Source organism: Pinus tabuliformis, chromosome 7 (assembly GCF_031772625.1).
Source record: "Pinus tabuliformis cultivar Carrire ecotype Pingquan chromosome 7, CPIR1, whole genome shotgun sequence".
Taxonomy (NCBI): Eukaryota; Viridiplantae; Streptophyta; class Pinopsida; order Pinales; family Pinaceae; genus Pinus; species Pinus tabuliformis.
The window spans coordinates 1,270,123,012-1,270,144,100 of NC_142293.1; positions in this window are offsets into that span (position 1 = coordinate 1,270,123,012).

The following is a 21,089-nucleotide window of genomic DNA, read 5'->3' on the forward strand; positions in this document are numbered from 1 at the left end:
TCAGTATAGTCATTTTATTAATAATGAAATTAAAAGTGATAATTTCCTTACATATATAAATCATATATTTAAACTATACTTCAATTAATTTTTTACAAAACATCATTAAAAATTTATTCTATAACTTTTAGCATTCTGAAAATTATATCTATACAACTATTTTCCAACATTACTGATTACCTAAAAACCACATGCATATTCAATTGTTTGCCAATGTTTTGTCCATTAATGTAACGATTACCTCGGTTGTTTCCTATGGATCATGAATTCCCTCTTATACATTTTCACGTTCTCAAAAGTATGTGTGTTCAACCATATCAAGTGTTTTGCGGACACCTATAAGGATTACCTGCGTGGTTGCCTATGCGTTACGAATTACTAATTCTTACTGAATCTTGGCACCTAATTAAATTTACTGATCCTTGCCTTCTTGAATATTTGGAATCTGTGCAAGAAAATCTGTCAATGACAACTCTGTAAGTGTGGCTAAAGATTAAAAGGTCGCTTATTTTATAATACAATATCATTTATTTTATCATTTTGCTAAAATCCTATAATGCTAACTAGTTTTCTTTCATATTATTACACATCCGGATGATATAATCGTTTTACCTGAAAACCTAGTGGTTCAACAAAAATTACATGAATCAATTCAATGCTGGCTAAATTTTTTTCAATTAAATGAATATCAATATCATACTATTTTTTCTGTTGAACTAAAATTAGGGTTTACTTGTTCATAACAACCACCATGGCTTCTACGACCCTCTAGACAACTTTTGTGTTTTCAGCATTCCAGTTTCGGTCATAGTTTCTTCACCTCATCTTCCACGCAAGGTTTGGTATGAATTATGTACTGGCTCACGCCTTCCATGTTTGTGTGCATAGGTGGTTCTAGCATATTCCTCCGTTTCTGGGCACCTGCAGTAAAATTTCCCAATTGCATTTCCAATGGCTTTTAGCAAGAGATTCTAGAGATGCAAGGGTAGGCTTGGCTAAAATCATATTAAGAAATATGTATAACATTATTAAAATATTAATAAAATTACTACAACATACATGTATGCATTATTAATAAGAATAATATTAAGTTATGGGAAATATACATATTAAAATTTCATAATAATATTTAATAAAAAAATTATAATTAAATATATTAATATATTTATAATTAGATATATTTTAATTAATTAAAATATTAATTACGTTAATACATATGAGATATGGTTTATATGAGAATTGGGTTCTATGAATTTCAATTCTTTAAAAATGAAATATTATAAATTATTTAAAAATGAAATATTATTTGGATGGTCTAGATTTGAGAAACTTGGAATGTTTCTCATCTTAACCACAATCACACAGGTGAAATTGAGGGTTTTGGAAATGAATGGAAAAATTCTATGTAACATGTTAGGTGGCAACAACAACCATTTACAATATGTTGATCAATATATAAGTTTCAATAGTATTTGAAAATAAATATTTCATTATAGGGTTTATAATATTAATCCTTGGGTCCATTAATCTCAATGGTTTATAATATTAATCCCTTGCATTTATTAATCCATTGATTTTATAATATTAATCTCAAGGGTTTATTATTTATAATATCGATAATCTCTTAGGTTTATTAATCTCTTGGGTTTATCATATTAATCTCAAGGGTTTATAATATTAATATTAGGGTTTGTAATATTGCAGTTATGGTATTGGGATTTATAAATCAAATGAAATATTATTTGGATTTTCTAGATTTGAGAAAATTGGAATATTCTTCATCTTAGCCACAATTGGACACGTGAAATTGAGGGTTTTGGAAATGAATAGTCTGAGTTTTCTGTTTGAAAAATGAATGGAAATGAATTGTGACAACGATTGTCTCAAGATGAAAATCAACTATGGTCGACCATGTTTATTTTTGTGTTTTTTTATATTTGTCCCAGGGTTTATATACTTTGGGTTTATAATATTATTGACTTAGGTTCATAATCCCTTGGGGTTTTAGCATTAATCCCTTGGGTTTATTATTCTGTTGGGTTTATAATATCAATTCGTTGGATTTATTACTCCATTAAGTTCATAATATCAATTATTGTTCGCCATTGTCAATCATAGAAAACCATGGTCAACCATGGTCGAATGTCACATTGTGACAAGGATTGTCTCACCATGAAAATCAACCATGTTTATTTTAGTGTTTATAATATTTATGTTAGGGATTATATACATTGAGTTTATAATATTAGTCCCTTGGGTTTAATATTATTCCCTTAGAGTTTTAGTATTATTTCCTTGGGTTTATTTTTCCCTTGGGTTCATAAAATCAATCCCTTAGGTTTATTATTACCTTGGGTTTATAATATCAATCATGGTCACCCATGGTCGAATGTCACGTTGTGACAAAAATTGTCTCCACATAAAAATCACGGACAATCATAGACAACAATGGTTAGCCATGGTTGATCATGATAAACCATTATCAATCGTAGTCAACCATGGTCCAACATCGCATTGTGTCAATGATTGTCTCGATATGAAAATCAACTATGGTCAGCCATGGTCCAACATTGCATTGTGACAAAGATTGTCTCAATATGAAAATCAACCATGGTCAACCATCATCCAACATCGCATTGTGATAAGTATTGTCTCAATATGAAAATCAACCATGGTCAACCCTATTTATTTTAGTGTTTATAATATTTATCTTAGGGTTTATATAGCTTCGGTTTATAAATTAATCCCTTGGGTTTAATATTATTCCTTTGGTTTCATAATCCCTTGGATTTATTATTCCCTTGGGTTTATAATATCAATTCCTTGGGTTTATTATTCCCTTGGGTTTATAATATTAATTATGGTCAACCATGGTCAATAATAGGCAACCATGGTCAACCATGGTTGAATGTTGCATTGTGACAAACATTGTCTCAATATGGAAATCAACCATGGTCAACCATGGTCAGACATCGCATTCTTTCAAAGATTGTCTCGATATGAAATTCAATGATGGTCAACCATGGTCCAACCTCACATTGTCACAAGGATTGTCTTAATATGGAAATCAACCATGGTCAACCATGTTTATTTTAGGGTTTATATACCTTTGGTTTATAATTTTTAACCCTTAGGTTTATTATTCCCTTGGATTTATAATATCAATCCCTTGGGTTTATTGATCTAAGGGTTCATATTCCTAGGGTTTAATTTTACTAAACAATGGTCAATCGTAATCAACCATGTTCAACCACGGTCAACCAAGGTCCAACGTTGCATTGTGACTAGGATTGTCTCAATAAGAAAATAAATTGTGCTCAACCAAGTTATTTTTAGTATTTTAAATATTATCTTAGGGTTTATATACTTTGGGTTTATAATATTAGTCCCTTGGATTTAATATTATTCCCTGGGGTTCATAATCCCTTGGGGTTTTAATATTAATACCTTGGGTTTATTATTCCTTTGGGCTTATAATTTCAATCCCTTGGGTTTATTATTCGCTTAGGTTTATAATATCAATCATGGTCAATCCTTGTCAATCATAGCCAACCATGGTTGAATGTCACATTATGGGAAGGACTGTCTCACCATGAAAATAAACCATGTTTATTTTAGTGTTTATAATATTTATATTAGGGTTTATATACCTTTGGGTTTATAATATTAGTCCCTTGGATTTAATATTATTCCCTTGGGTTCATAATCTCTTAGGATTTTAGTATTGACCCCTTGGGTTTATTATTAACTTGGGTTTATAATATCAATCATGGTCAACCATAACTAACTATGGTCAATCATGGTCGAATGTCGTAGTGTGACAAAAATGTGTCCATATAAAAATCATGGACAATCATGGTCATCCATGGTCGAACGTCGCATTGTGACAAAGATTGTCTCGATATGGAAATCAACCATGGTCAACCATTTTTATTTAAGGGTTTATAATATTTATGTTAGGATTTTCATACCTTGGTTTTATAATTTTTATCATTTGGGTTTATTATTCCCTTGGGTTTATAATATCAATCCCTTGGGCTTATTCATCTAAGGGTTTATATTCCTAGGGTTTAATATTATTCCCTTAGGTTTAAATTAATAATAATAAATTATTATCATTATTATTAACCATGGTCAACCATGTCTATTTTAGGGTTTATAATAGTCATGTTAGGGTTTATATACCTCGGGTTTATAATTTTTATCTCTTAGGTTTCTTAGTCCCTTGAGTTTACAATATCAATCCCTTGAGTTTGTTGATGTTGTACCATGTTTTATAGAATCAAACATGGTCAACCATGGTCGAACGTCACATTGAGACAAAGATTGTCTTGATATGAAAATCAACCATGATCAACCATGGTCCAACGTCGCATTATGACAAAGATTGTCTCAATATGAAAATCAACCATAGTCCAACATTGCATTGTGATAATGAGTGTCTTAATATGAAAATCAACCTTGGTCAACCATGTTTATTTTAGTGTTTATAATATTTATCTTAGGTTTTATATATGTTGGGTTTATCATATTAGTCCCTTGGGTTTAATATTATTCCCTTGGGGTTTTAGTATTAATCCCTTGGGTTTATAATATCAATCCCTTGGGTTTATAATATTAATCATGGTCAACCGTGGTCAATCATAGCCAACCATGGTCGAATTTTGCATTCTGACAAAGATTGTCTCAATATGGAAATCAACCATAGTCTACCATGGTCCAATGTCGCTTTCTAACAAATACTATCTCGATATGAAATTCAATCATGATCAATCATGGTCCAACATCGCATTTTGACAAGGATTGTCTCAATATAGAAATCAACCATGGACAACCACGTTTATTTAAGGTTTTATAATATTTATGTTAGGGTTTGATACCTTGGTTTTATAATTTTTATCCCTTGGTTTATAATATCCATCCCTTCGGTTTGTTGATCTAAGGGTTCATATTCTTAGGGTTTAATATTATCCGCTTAGGTTTAAATGAATAATAATAAATTATTATCATTATTATTAACCATGGTCAACAATGTTTATTTTAGGATTTGTATACCTTGGGTTTATAACTTTTATCCCATAGGTTTATTATTCCCCTGAGTTTATAATATCAATCCCTTGGGTTTATTGATCTAAGGGTTCATATTCCTAGGGTTTAATATTATTCAACAATGGTCAACCTTAATCAACCATGTTCAGCCATGGTCCAACTTTGCATTGTGACAAGGATTGTATTAATATGAAAATCAACCATGCTCAACCATGTCTATTTTAGTATTTTTAATATGTGTCTTAGGGTTTATATACCTTGGGTTTATAATATTAGTCCCTTAGGTTTAATATTATTCCCTTGGGTTCATAATCCCTTCGGGTTTTACTATAAATCCCTTGAGTTTATTATTCCTCTGGGTTTATAATATCAATCCCTTGGGTTTATTATTCCCTTAGGATTATAATATAAATCATGATGAACCATTGCCAATCATAGCCAAGCATGGTCAACCATGGTTGAATGTCACAATGTGACAAGGATTGTCTCACCATGAAAATAAACCATGTTTATTTTAGTGTTTATAACATTTATATTAGGGTTTATATACCTTGGGTTTATAATATTAGTCCCTTGGGTTTAATATTATTCCCTTGGGTTCATTATCCCTTGGGGTTTTAGTATTAACCCCTTTGGTTTATTTTTCCCTTAGGTTCATAATATCAATCCCTTTGCTTTATTATTAACTTGGGTTTATAATATCAACCATTGTAAACCATGGTCAACCATAACCAACCAGATCAATCATGGTCAAATGTCATAGTGTGACAAAAATTGTCTCCATATAAAAATCATGGAAAATCATGGTGAACCATAGTAAGCCATGGTTGATCACGATCAACCATGTTTTATAGAATCAAACATGGTCAATTGCGGTCAACCATGGTCAAATGTCGCATTGTGACCAAGTTTGTCATGATATGAAAATGAACCATGATCAACCATGGTCTAATGTTGCATTGTGACAAAGATTATCATGATATGAAAATCAATCATGGTCCAACATCACATTGTGATAAGGATTGTCTCAACATGAAAATCAACCATGGTCAACCATGTTTATTTTAGTGTTTATAATATTTATCTTAGTGTTGATATACGTTGGGTTTATAATATTAGTCCCTAGGGTTTAATATTATTCCTTTAGGTTCATAATTCCTTGGGGTTTTTGTATCAATCCCTTGGGTTTATTACTCCCTTGAATTTATAATATCAATCCCTTGGGTTTATAATATTAATCATGGTCAATCATAACCAACCATGTTCAACCATGGTCAAATGTTGCATTGTGACAAAGATTGCCTCAATATGGAAATCAGCCATGGTCAACCATGGTCCAATGTTGTGTTCTGACAAAGATTGTCTCGATATGAAATTCAATCATGGTCAATCATGGTCCAACGTCGCATTATCAAAAGGATTATCTCAATATGGAAATTAACTATGTTTATTTAAGGGTTTATAATATTTATATTAGGATTTTCATACCTTGGTTTTATAATTTCTATCCCTTGGGTTTATTATTCCCTTGGGTTTATAATATCAATCCCTTGGGTTTATTGATCCAAGGGGTGATCTTCCTAGGGTTTAATATTATTCCCTTACATTTATAGTCACTTGGGCTTACCATGCTTGAATGTCGCATTGTGACAAAGATTGTCTCAATATGAAAATCAACCATGGTAAACCATGGCCCAACATCGTGTTCTCATAAATATTGTCTAGATATGAAAATCAATCATGGTCAACGATGGTAAACCATGGTCAAACATCACATTGTGACAAGGATTGTATCAATATGGAAATTAACCATGCTCAACAATGTTTATTTGAGGGTTTATAATATTTATGTTAAGGTTTATATACCTTGGGCTTAAAAAATTTATCCCTTCGGTTTATTATTCCCTTGGGTTTATAATATAAATCCCTTGGATTTATTGATCTAAGTTTTCATATTCTTAGGGTTTAATATTATTCCCTTAGCTTTATAGTCCATTGGGTTTACCATGGTCAAATGTCACACTGCGAGAAAGATTGTCTCAATATGGAAATCAACCATGGTCCAACATCGTGTTGTGAAAAAGATTGTCTTGATATGAATAACAATCATGGTCAACCATGGTCCAATGTTGCATTGTGAAAAGGATTGCCTCTATATGGAAATCAACTGTGGTCAACCATGTTTATTTTAGGGTTTATAATATTTATATTAGGGTTTATATACATTGAGTTTATAATTTTTATCCCTTGGGTTTATTATTCCCTTTGGTTTATAATATCAGTGCCTTGGGTTTTTTGATCTAAGGGTTCACATTCCTAGGGTTTAACGTTATTCGCTTAGGTTTATAGTCCTTGGGTTTTTAGTATTAATCCCAATGGTTTGTTATTCCTTTGGGTCAAACATGGTGAATGATAGACAACCATGGTCAACCATAGTCAAACATCGCTTTGTGACAAAGATTGTTTCAATATCAAAATCAATCATGGTCAACCATGGTCAAACGTCGCTTCGTGACAAAGATTGTCTCAATATCAAAATCAATCATGGTCAACCATGGTCCAATGTGACATTGTGACAAAGAATTAATTATTATTAATAATTATTATTATGTAAAAATGAATTTATTATTATTATTTAATTAATTAATATTAATGATATTATTATTTAATAATATTAATTAATTTATTATTATTGTTGTTCAATAATAAATAAATAATTAACTATTATTTACATATTATTATTATTATTTTTATTATTATAAATTAACAAAATAAAATAAAAATATTTATATTTTTCTAAAAACAATACTAAATATTAATTATTTCTTTAATAAAATAAGTAATTTAATCAGCTTGTCTTTCGGATTAATCACATCAATATTATTTGGTCGATGTTTCGAACCAACTAATGTGGTTCATCCTTAGGACAAACGTGAGCATGCACCACATTAATTGGTTTGAAACATCGACCGAATAATAATGATGTGATTAATCCGAAAGACATGATGATTACATTATGGATCACAAAAGCCTAAAATCTAAAATAAGTAATTATTTATTTACATTTTATAAAAAATGAATAATAAAATATTATTATTTCTATTATATATTTATCAATGGTTTGTGTCATAGATACAAATAAATCCTTAGTGTCTATCAAGCACATTTACTAAAATAATAATTGTTATTAAGATTATTTTTGTAAAGTAATATTATTACTAGTATTATGAGTTAATATTATTATTAAATATTTAAATTATATTAAATAATTTAAAATTAAATAATATTAAATAAAATATTATACAATAACTTAATATTATTTTAATATATAATATAATATTAATATAATAATCATAAACATAAAAATATATAAGAATAGGTTCTTATTATTTATATACTTCTTAATAATCATAAATAGTTGGTCTTTTAAAAAAATACACATAATAATTATTAATGTGGTTGATATACGCTCATTATCATTTAATATATATTGCAGGTAATTATCATTTAATATATATGTGTCAGCCCAGATTTTTCTGTGGACGTAACGCTCGTAATGCCACCCGTTGATTAGGGTGTCTGTGAACCACTCTAAAAAAAAAAAAAAGAGCTCTAAATTTTTTTATATTTTAAACAAATTAAATTTATTTATACATTCCAAAAAAAATATTATAATGTTAAATAATTAGCACAACCACATTTACCAATGTTGTTGATATACGCGGATAGGCGTATATCAAGCACATCTACAACTACGTTTACCAATATAGTTGATATATGTTTTCCTATGGACATATATCAACCACACTAGTAAATGTAGTTGTAAATGTAATTGTAGTTGCCTATCCACATATATCAAACACATTGATAATATAGTTGTGACAATTATTTAATATTATCAAATTTATTTATTTGTTTAATAATTTAAAATATATTTTCAAAAATATAAATAAATAAAATAGAGAACATTTAAATTGTACAAAATTCCACACTTTAATATATATATATGGAAAATCCAAACACACATACCACATAAATACCTGCAATATATATTAAATGGTGATTACATTCCATATATATTAAATGATAATGAGTATACTATTAAAAAATGATAATGAGCGCACTCTTGGAGTTGATTTGCCGCAGTTTAATACCCCACACAGCGGGACATTCAATATGAGCCCAAATGGATTAAGTTTTTTTCAATATGAATAAAGACAAATTTAAGATCTTTTTCACTTTTAATATCTACGTTCTGATTGCTGAAGAATCTAATGAGTTTTTATATTAGCAATTTTATCATAATCAATAACTTCATCCATTGCTATCCACCTCTTAGAATAATATATTTCATTCTCGGCTTTAATTTTCCACTACTCACAAAGATTTTTTTTTAAAACCAATTCTTCTACAAACTTTGTTTTGGTTTTTAAGTTGAATGCTCATTCCTACAGGGACATACATATTCTCCTTTTGAACGTCATAATAGGTTTATGAATGTCATATAAGCATTTGCAATTTTTAATGAAATTACCACTTCTTTTCAGGGAAAAAAATTTACAAAATAAAAAATTTAAAATGTTGATATTATTACATTATTATTGGCTTTTTTTTTTGTGAAGCGTTATAATATTTCATGTTGTCTAATGAGATACCAAGATTTTGGTTCTTCATTTTATCGATATTGTAGAGACGGAGATCCACTTTGCACTCCTATTATAGCTTTCGTCACATCAAATCATTCGTGGATAAAAGAATCAATTCAATAGACCCGATATTTATATGCTACTAGACCTCCTTTACGAAGCCATTGAGATTACTGCTAAACGAAGTAAATCATAGAGAGTCAGCAACCCGATTAGATTATTCTTATTAATTATAAACACTATTGCGAATCTTTGTGGGAAAATAGTATCGTGGACTCTTTTCAATTCTTGACACCGAGTTACTCATCACAATATACCTGGGTTTATAAAATATAACTTTATAACTCTGTTATGCACAGGTTTCTTCTACCGTAGATGACTTAATCTTATTTATTTTTACATCATCTGCTTAAAAAAATTTATCTATGCTTAGTCACCACAATATCTTTACCAGCTTCTGACATAATTATATATAATGAGCACGATAGTTCAACCAACATTTCAAACATTGATCATATATAATATACGCAATAATAATAATAATCATAAACATGCACACACTCCCCTACTTGGATACGAACCCGCATGGTAGATAGTTTTTATTCTTTATGAACCAGGTATAAATGGGATGGAGTGGAACCAGAATATTTGTGGGGATGTATCCAAAATGCAGCGCTAGAACTAAGCTAAGTCGTGAGGCTTGATGATCGAAAATGCCGGAATGCCACAGTGTGAACAAACTCACAGCTCTGCAAAAGGGACAACGCCCATGAACTCGCTTACTTTGCGCTTGCAAATTTATCTTTTGACCTTCACAAAATTCGCCCATCCTTTTTCCTGTCAAGGATCTTAGATAATGCTAGCACCCTTCACAAACTAGTTAAAAATCAATAACTTATATGCATTTTTAATTACCAACCAGGAAAATAGATTCAAGTATATACTATCATTGAATCGCAGGGAACAGCAAGCAAACCCAACGTAGATGTACGTATGTATCAATATTTCTCTAGGAAATATATATAGACAATCTGTGGCATCGTTGAGAGCACAACCATTGGTTGCACGGTGCTCCCTCTCAACGAACTCAAAACAACTATTACATTTCAAGCCGATCGGGATTGTTCACTTATTTATGGGCATCGAAGGAGACAATATTTTCTTGAAATCGGGATTGCCATTATCCATTCTTCTTCCTGATGATAAGCCTTATCTAACCAGCGATCGATTTCCTCACATCTATAGTAAGACAAACTGAAAAATAAGAACCTTTAGTTACTAATCATGTTCTTCCTAAAAATCAGAATGAAAGTTGATGATTAGAGAATTATTTATAGCCATGTCTTATACCGCTAATATTTGTTCTCATCCTATCCATATACTTATTTAGAAACATCGTGACTACTTTTACTTAGCACGTCACGCATACTTTATAATAATATGTTTATCGTTTGGAAAGGAAAGCATTATGTTTATCAGTTTATTCGATAGGTTGAGGATAGTCACTATCCCAACTCGACGCCTTCAACTTCACTATTGACAGAAGGAAACAAAACAAATTCCCTCTATTCTTCCATCCTTCCCTTAGAAACAATGTCATTGGCTTCATGGCCAACTTGCATACCTCCCAAAATTGTGGCAAACTAGATACAAAAAGGACAAACAACAGTGCTACGATATTTTCTCTGATCCTTCTATTGAAAAAAGGATAAAACAACCCGAACGACATCTAAAAGGGAAACATAAATCATGACTTTTTTGCATCTCCTAATTAGCATGCTTTGTTGCTTTCGACAAGGTGTCGCTTAAGCATCATCCATAAAACATGGGTTTTTAGCCAATCTTGACCAGTGTACATAGTTTATCGAATGAATTCCATGCAGAATATGCGCATCACCATAGATGACGACCCATACATCCAAGCCACAAGGGAGGAGTATCCCTACGGTGCATCAACCATCTTATTGCAATCACACAATGTATAACTAATTAATCACTTTAATTAGACAAGTTTTTCTTTAGCACAAAGTCATGGCTAACATTTTGCAGCCTGGCACAGAACCCTCCATCTTCCTTCGTATTACTCTTTCCTTACAGATTTTATGTCAGCAAAATCTAGACAACTAGGTTTGGGATCAGGTTTCTTTGATAGGAAACCAATTCTTTGCACCCTGACAGTGTTTGATTTCACCAAAACTGCAACCAAGTATATCACTGCGTTGGAGTATGTGAAGTATAATATTAACACAATACACTTATATATATGCTGAGATTAGTGCTGTTGTGATATTTCAAGACAAATTTGTATATTATGAAATCTACCAAAATCACATGTGCCAAGATGTTACGACAGAGATGCCGAGATTGTTATCACAGGAATTAGGATTTCTGGCAGCCTTCGCCATCTTTGTGAGGGAGAGACAGCTCGACTCATTTCTTAATTTAACTGTACACATAGCGTAGTATAATATGGAGTCAAGATGACATATGTACTAGAGATTAGGAATAATATTCCATTGATCTTGTCATGAAACTGTAAAATGCAATTAAGTTCAAGATCATGAACTCCTCTCTGTTTTTACGAAACTTGTACATATTGGTTGATTTGACCGAAATTCATATCAATTTATGGGTTTCCTATTTTTTTAATAATTTCGTAATTTCTCTGTTTTTCTTTTAATGAGTATATACATTTGGTACACTCTATTTTCATGATTAAAATGAGGTGGTGCTGGCCATGACTTCGCTCGGTATAAATTCCAATCACTGAGAGCGAGTGTAATAACCCAACATGTATTCTTTTTTTATGTGGTTTTTATCTCAGCATGTCAATTATACATGTCATAATTTAATCAATTGGAACCCGCATAAACCCCCAATGATATCGGGTTATATATATAGCAAATTTACTATATGTTATTAATCCTTTAATAAACTTGTTAATGTTTGGATTCTTCTTTGAAGAACCTTAATTTCCCTTGGCAGCGAGAAATTCCATGTGCTTAATTTTCTCAGATAAATTTTGGGGTTATTGCTTTTATAGAATTTTTATAATCAAATCTGTCAACAAAAATTTTACGGGGGTGGATGAGTCCATAGGCGGCAAGGTTTGAACTTGGGCTCTGATACCATTTGTAATGTACCCCTTTGGGCTACCTTGGAATAATAGCTAATTAGGCTTCTAATTCTGTAAGTTTTTTTTTTAAAAAGCTAAGATCTAACCATTTCTTCATTTCATAATAGTTTATACAATCTCATAATAACACATCATTCTTTTATACTTTATTAGATCCATAATGGGAACCTTTAGATTCATATAAGTAACTTATATATCAGAACTATCATTGGGTGTGAAGGAATAATCATGGCATGCAACCTATATAATCTTCTGGTTAATCCACACCAGCATTAACAGAGTATTATCTTAAGTTTACTATGGCCAACATTGGCCATCCATAATTAATATAATTCATCATAATCAAGGTGTTCTGACTAACCCTTGGTTCAACATACATAATTGACTAATCAAACTACCCTTATCGGAAGCAATTCTACTTGTGAAATTAGAAGCATGATCCATGAAGTGCTCCACATGCACCGAATTTACCACTTGATATTAGATGCAACAACTATCTTAACCCTATTATATGACCATTTCAGAATAATTTCTTCAAGGAGACATTATGGAAATCGTTCACATCAACCCCTTATAGTTATCATTTTCCAACTCCTAAACATGGTCATGCACATTAAGCCCACAATAGATGCAATAATTTCATAAGGAAACGTTAACACAGGTAATGTATTTATGAATAATGGTCCCATGACAATTTCTATCATGAATGGGCCCTAGAACCATTACCCATTGAACATGCTTCTATAGTTAACTTTACACTGGAATGCAACCTGCATAAGAAATCTGTCATTTCATAATAGAGATAAATTCCACCATCATCATATCTAAGCTAATTGATTTTAATATCATAAAAAGCAAGGATTTCCATATACCATGCGAGTAAATCTCACCCGAATAGAGGGAAACACGAATAAATATATTAATACCCAAGCACATGTAATTTATTCAAATATTCTTAGAACTAAGAAAACTCCTCATAAAAAAATTGGAACAGTAATAGCGAGAGAGAGAGAGAGAGAGAGTAAGAATCAACATACAAACATTCCATGCATATGAAACCAACTAAACCTCAATTGGAAGGAGGAGTGCCACCACCTAGCCATGAAGCACCTCTAATTCCCCCTGAGCCGAAGATCTTGCCAAGGATAACTGTCCTCAATTGATCAATACACTGGGTATTTAATACCCTCTTTCATGATTTAGTTACCATTAGCGGCGTCCTGCTTTATGGATTTTTCCATTTGCCTAGGTTTTTTCTGGAAAATTTCATCTTTATCTCCCACGAGGGTTTTCCACATAAAATTTGCCTTTATCTCCCACAAAGCCTTTATGTCCAATGGATCTTTATCTCCCATCCATCCGATGGATTTGTAATCCATCCAAGCTTATCTAAAATCACATCCAGAAACTTTATCATGAAAGATTCATCTCTATCCCATTCCTCATGGGATTTGGAAAGCATCTCCTCTTGGTGCTCCACCCTCCAAGTGATTTATTTTATTAATTTATTTAATAACACATTTTCTTTTCATATTACATATCACCTAGATTTCCTTAGCTTAGGATAGAATAGTTTAACCCACAAGGAGGGTATCGCACCTAGATTTAACTCACCTTAGGTTTACAACATTTAACACACAAGGGAGGATATCACACCCAACTTTCACTTAGCTTAGGTTTAAAATAATTTAGTACACAAGGCAGGGGTGTTACACTTGCATTTATTAATCACTTGTTTTTATAATATTAATGCCTTGGGTTTGTAATATTAATAATCCCTTGGTTTTATAAAACCCCAATATTAAGGGTTGAATATTTGTCCAACTACTTATGATTATGTCAATAGCACAATAGATTAATCTAGTATGGAAATCAACCATGGTCAACCATGTTTATTTTAGGGTTTATAATAGTCATGTTAGGGTTTATATGTGTTGGGTTTATAATTTTTATCCCTTAGGTTTATTATTCCCTTGGGTTTATAATATCAATCCTTTTGGTTTATTGATCTAAGGGTTCATATTCCTATGGTTTAATATTATTCAACAATGGTCAATAATAAACAACCATGTTCGACCATGATCAACCATTGTACAACATCAATTGCTTGGGTTTATTATTCCCCAGTCAACGATGGTTTATTATGATGTCAACCATGGTCCAACATGGAATTGTGAGAAGGATTGTCTCAATATGAAAAGCAATGATGTTCAATCATGTTTATTTTAGTGTTTATAATATTTGTCTTAAGTTTTATATACGTTGGGTTTATAATATTAGTCCCTTGGGTTTAATATTATTCCCTTGGGTTCATAATCCCTTGGGGTTTTAGTGTTAATCCCTTGGGTTTATTATTCCTTTGGGTTTATAGTATAAATCCCTTGAGTTTATTATTCCCTTAGGTTTACAATATCAATCATGGTCAACCATTATTAATCATATCCAACCATGGTCAACGATGGTTGAAGGTCGCATTCTAACAAGGATTATCTCACCATGAAAATAAACCATGTTTATTTTAGTGTTTGTAATATGTATATTGTGGTTTACCAATGTTGGGTTTATAATATTAGTATCTTGGGTTTAATATTATTCCCTTGGGTTCATAATCCCTTGGGTTTATTATTAGGTTGGGTTTATAATATAAATCATGGTCAACTTTATTAATCTCTTGTGTTTGTAATATTGATCCCTTGCACTTCTTGATCCCTTAGGTTTTTAATATTTATCCCTTGGGTTCACTAATTTGTTGGGTTTTTAATATTAAATGGTTCAGTTTATTAGTTCATTTGGTTTAGAGTATTAATAATCCCTTTGGTTTATTAATACCTTGTGTTTAGAATATTTTTTTCTTAGGGTTTATTCATTCAACCATGTTCATTTTAGTATTTTTAATATTTATCTTAGAGTTTGTATACCTTGGGTTTATATTATTAGGCCCTTCTATTTAATATTATTCCCTTAGGTTCATAATATCTTGGGGTTTTAGTATTAATCCATTGGGTTTATTGTTCCTTTGTGTTTATAATATAAGTCACTTGGGTTTATTATTCCCGAGTCAAATATGGTTTATTATGATGTCGACCATGGTCCAACATGGAATTGTGATAAGGATTGTCTCAATATGAAAATCAACGATGGTCGATCATGTTTATTTTAGTGTTTATAATATTTATCTTAGGGTTATATACATTGGGTTTATAATATTAGTCCCTTGGGTTTAATATTATTCCCTTGGGATTATAATCCCTTGGGGTTTTAGCATTAATCCCTTAGGTTTATTATTCCTTTGGGTTTCTCATATTAATCCCTTGGGTTTATTATTCCCTTAGGTTTATAATATCAATCATGGTCCACCATTTTCAATCATAGTCAACAATGGTCAACCATGGTTGAATGTCACATTGTGACAAGGATTGTCTCACCATGAAATTAAACCATGTTTATTTTAGTGTTTGTAATATTTATATTTGGGTTTACGATTGTTATGTTTATAATATTAGTCCCATGGGATTAATATTATCCCCTTGGATTCATAATCTCTTGGGGTTTTAATATTAACCCCTTTGGTTTATAACATGAATCCCTTCTGGTTATTATTCCCTTAGGTTTATAACATCAATCATTGTCAATCATTGTCAATCATATCCAATCATAGTCAACCATGGCTGAATGTCAGATTGTGAAAAGGATTGTCTCCCCATGAAAATAAATCATGTTTATTTTAGTGTTTGTAGTATTTATATTTGTGTTTACCAATGTTGGGTTTATAATATTTGGCCCTTGGATTTAATATTTTTCCCTTCGGTTCATAATCCCTTGGGGTTTTAGTATTAATCCCTTGTGTTAGTTCCTTTTAGTTTATAATATCAATTCCTTGTGTTTATTATTCCCTTAGGTTTATAATATCAATGATGGTCATCCATGGTTGAATGTCTCATTGTGACAAGGATTGTCTCACCATGGAAATAAACCTTGTTTATTTTAGTGTTTGTAATACTTATATCTTGGTTTACCAATGTTGGGTTTTTAATATTAGTCCCTTGGGTTTGATATTATTCCCTTGGGTTCATAATTCCTTTAGTTTTAATATTAATCCCTTGGGTTTATGTTTCCCATGGGTTCATAATATCAATCGTTTGGGTTTATTATTAAGTTGGGTTTATAATATCAATCATGGTAAACCTTAACCAACCATGTTCATCTATGGTCTATCATGGTTCGATCTCACGTTATGAAAAAAATTATCTACACTTATGGTTTATATACCTTGGGTATATAATATTAGTCCCTTGGATTTAATATTATTCCCTTAGGTTCATAATCCCTTGGGGCTTTAGTATTAATCCCTAGCGTTTATTGTTCCTTGTGTTTATAATATTAATAATCCCTTTTGTTTATTAATCCCTTGAATTTAAAATATTAATTCTTAGGGTTTATTAATTCAACAATGTTTATTTTAGTATTTTTAATATTTATCTTAGGGTTTTTATACCTTGGGTTTATAATATTAGTCCCTTTTGTTTAATGTTATTCCCTCAAGTTCATAATCCCTTAGGATTTTAGTATTAATCCCTTAGGTTTATTGTTCCTTGGGTTTATAATATCAATTGTTTGGGCTTATTATTCCCCATTCAACCATGGTTTATTATGATATCAACCATGGTCCAACATGGCATTGTGATAAGGATTGTCTCAATATGAAAATCAACGATGGTCAATCATGTTTCTTTTAGTGTTTATAATATTTATCTTAGGGTTTATATAGGTTGGGTTTATAATATTTGTCCCTTGGGTTTAATATTATTCCTTTGGGTTCATAATCCCTTGGGGTTTCGGAATTAATCTATTGGGTTTATTATTCCTTTGGGTTTCTGATATCAATACCTTGGGTATATTATTCCCTTAGGTTTATAATATCGATCATGGTCAAGCATTGTCAATCATAGCCAACCATGGTCAACCATGGTTGAATGTCACATTGTGACAAGGATTGTATCACTATTAACATAAACCATGTTGATTTTAGTGTTTGTAATATTTATATTTGGCTTTACTAATGTTGGTTTTATAATATTAGTCCCTTGGGTTTAATATTATTCCCTTGGGGTTTTAATATTAATCCCTTGGGTTTAATATTCCTTCGGGTTTATAATATCAATCCCTTGGGTTTATTATACAATTAGGTTTATAATATCAATCATGGTCAACCATTTTCAATCATAGCCAACCATGGTCAACCATGTTTCAATGTCACATTGTGACAAGGATTGTCTCACTATCAAAATAAACCATGTTTATTTAGTGTTTATAGTCTTTATATTTGGGTTTACCAATGTTGGGTTTATAACATTAGTCCCATGGGTTTAATATTATTCCCTTGGGCTCATAATCCCTTGGGGTTTTAGTATTAATCCCTTAGTTTTGTTATTACTTTGGGTTGATAAAATCAACCCCTTGTGTTTATTATTCCCTTAGGTTTATAATATCAATGATGGTAAACCATTATCAATCATAGTCAACCATGGTCAACCATGGTTGAATGTCACATTTTGACAAATATTGACTCACCATGAAAATAAACCATGTTTATTTTAGTGTTTGTAATATTTGTATTTGAGTTTACCAATGTTGGGTTTCTAATATTATTCCCCTGGATTTAATATTAATCCCTTTGTTTCATAATCCCTTGGGTTTATGTTTCCCTTGGGTTCATAATATGAATCCCTCGGGTTTAGTATTAACTCGGTTTATTATATCAATCATGGTCAACCATAACCAACCATGGTTAATTGTGCTCAATCATGGTCCGATCTCACATTATGAAACAAATTGTCTCCATTTAGGGTTTATATACCTTGGTTTTTTAATATTAGACCCTTGAGTTTAATATTATTCCCATAGGTTCATAATCCCTTGAGGTTTTAGTATTAATCCCTTGGGTTTATTGTTCCTTTGGGTTTATAATATCAATCACTTGGGTTTATTATTCCGTGGTCAACCATGGTTTATTATGAAGTCAACCATGGTCAACCATGGTCCAACATGGAATTGTGATAAAGATTGTCTCAATATGAAAATCAATGATGGTCAATCATGTTTATTTTAGTGTTTATAATATTTATCTTAGGGTTTATATACATTGGGTTTATAATATTAGTCCCTTGGGTTTAATATTATTCCCTTGGGTTCATAATCCCTTGGGGTTTTAGTATTAATCCCTTAGGTTTATTATTTATATGGTTTATAATATCAATCCCTTGGGTTTATTATTACCTGAGGTTTATAATGTCAATCATGGTCAATAATTGACAATCATAGCGAGCCATGGTTAGTCATGGTTGAATGTAACATTGTCACAAGGATTGTCTCACCATGAAATAAACTATATTTATTTTAGTCTTTCTAATATTTATATTAGGGTTTACCAATGTTGAGTTGATAATATCAGTCTGTTGGGTTTAATATTATTTCCTTGGGTTCATAATCCCTTGGGGTTTTAGTATTAATCCTTTGGGTTTATAATATCAATCATGGTTAGCTTTATTTATCTCTTGTGTTTGTAATATCAATCCCTTGTGCTTTTTAATCCCTTAGGTTTTTAATATTTATCACTTGGGTTTATAATATTAGTCCATTTTGTTTAATATTATTCCGTCAGGTTCATAATCCCTTGGGATTTTTGTATTAATCCCTTGGGTAATAATATATATTATTATTATAATAAATATATTATATTATAATAATAATAATAATAATAATACAATATAATTGTTATTATTATAACAATTATATTGTATTATTATTATTATATAATATATTTATTATATTATTATTATTATAATAATATATATTATTACCCAAGGGATTGTGAACCTGAGGGAATAATATTAAACAAAATGGACTAATATTATAAACCCAAGGTATACAAAACTTAAGATAAATATTAAAAATACTAAAATAAATATGGTTGAATTAATAAAGAATAATAATTATAAAATAATAATAATAGTTATTATTATTATTATTATAATAAGAATATTGTTGTTATGATTTATATAGTTATTAATAATCATAGATATTTGGTCTTTAAAAAAATACACATCATAATTCCCTGATCACAATTCTAATTATTATCGGACCATGGTTGTTATTGAGTTAATATTATTATAATAATAATAATTCAATATTATTATTATTATTATTGTTGTTGTTGTTGTTGTTATAATAATATAATAATAATAATAATCATAATATATAATAATAATAATAATAATAATAATAATATACTTATTATTATTAGCACTCTACAGCCCGGTATATGAGGGAAATGTTGTCACGTAATGTTACATTAAAAAACATTAAAAAATATGTAATGTTACATTAAAACTATATATGTGTCAGCTAATATATATGGTATGCATAGAATATATGTGTAGCGCTACTTTAAAAAAAATTAATTAAATAAAAAAGTTGTCGGCTAATATTAACAAACTCAATTTTGAAAATGATATATATTCGTTAATTTAAAAAAAAAAAAAGCATCAGCTAATATTGACAAATTCAATTTTGAAAACAATATATATATATACAATTTAAAAAGAGATCGATTAGATATGTGTAACGTTACTTTAAAAAAATTAATTAAATAAAAAGAGGTGTGGGCTAATATTAACAAACTCAATTTTGAAAACGATATATATATATACAATTTAAAAAGAGATCGATTAGCTTATTCATTGAATAACAAAAAAAAATAGGCAAATGAAGAAAAGGATTCAATTGGGCATATCCTGTAATAATAACCACGTAAATTTCGTTGCATTTCAGTAATAATAATAGGAGGGTAAATTTATATTTTGTTGTGTTCATGTTTTTAGTTGTATGAAGGTAAACTCAATATAATGAAAGGTGCACAATAAAATTAGTAGGAGTGAGAGGAAATGTTGAGTAGAATGTAATATTTAGAGTGGGGCGTGACCTGGAATATTAGGTAAAATCTAATAATATTACATTTAATTAGTATTTCTCCCCACCGCTAGCCATAATTTATTAGGTGGGGTGGTTATAAATATCGGGTAAAATATAATATTGTAATATTATATTTTATGTAATCAATATATTTGAAACAATTAATGTAGATGTGTTACATCTATAAATTTAATTAATAAGTGGATAAAAACTTAATATTTATAATATGACAATATTTTTAATCATGAATATTTACCATGAATATTATTAAGTTGTAAGTAGGTTTT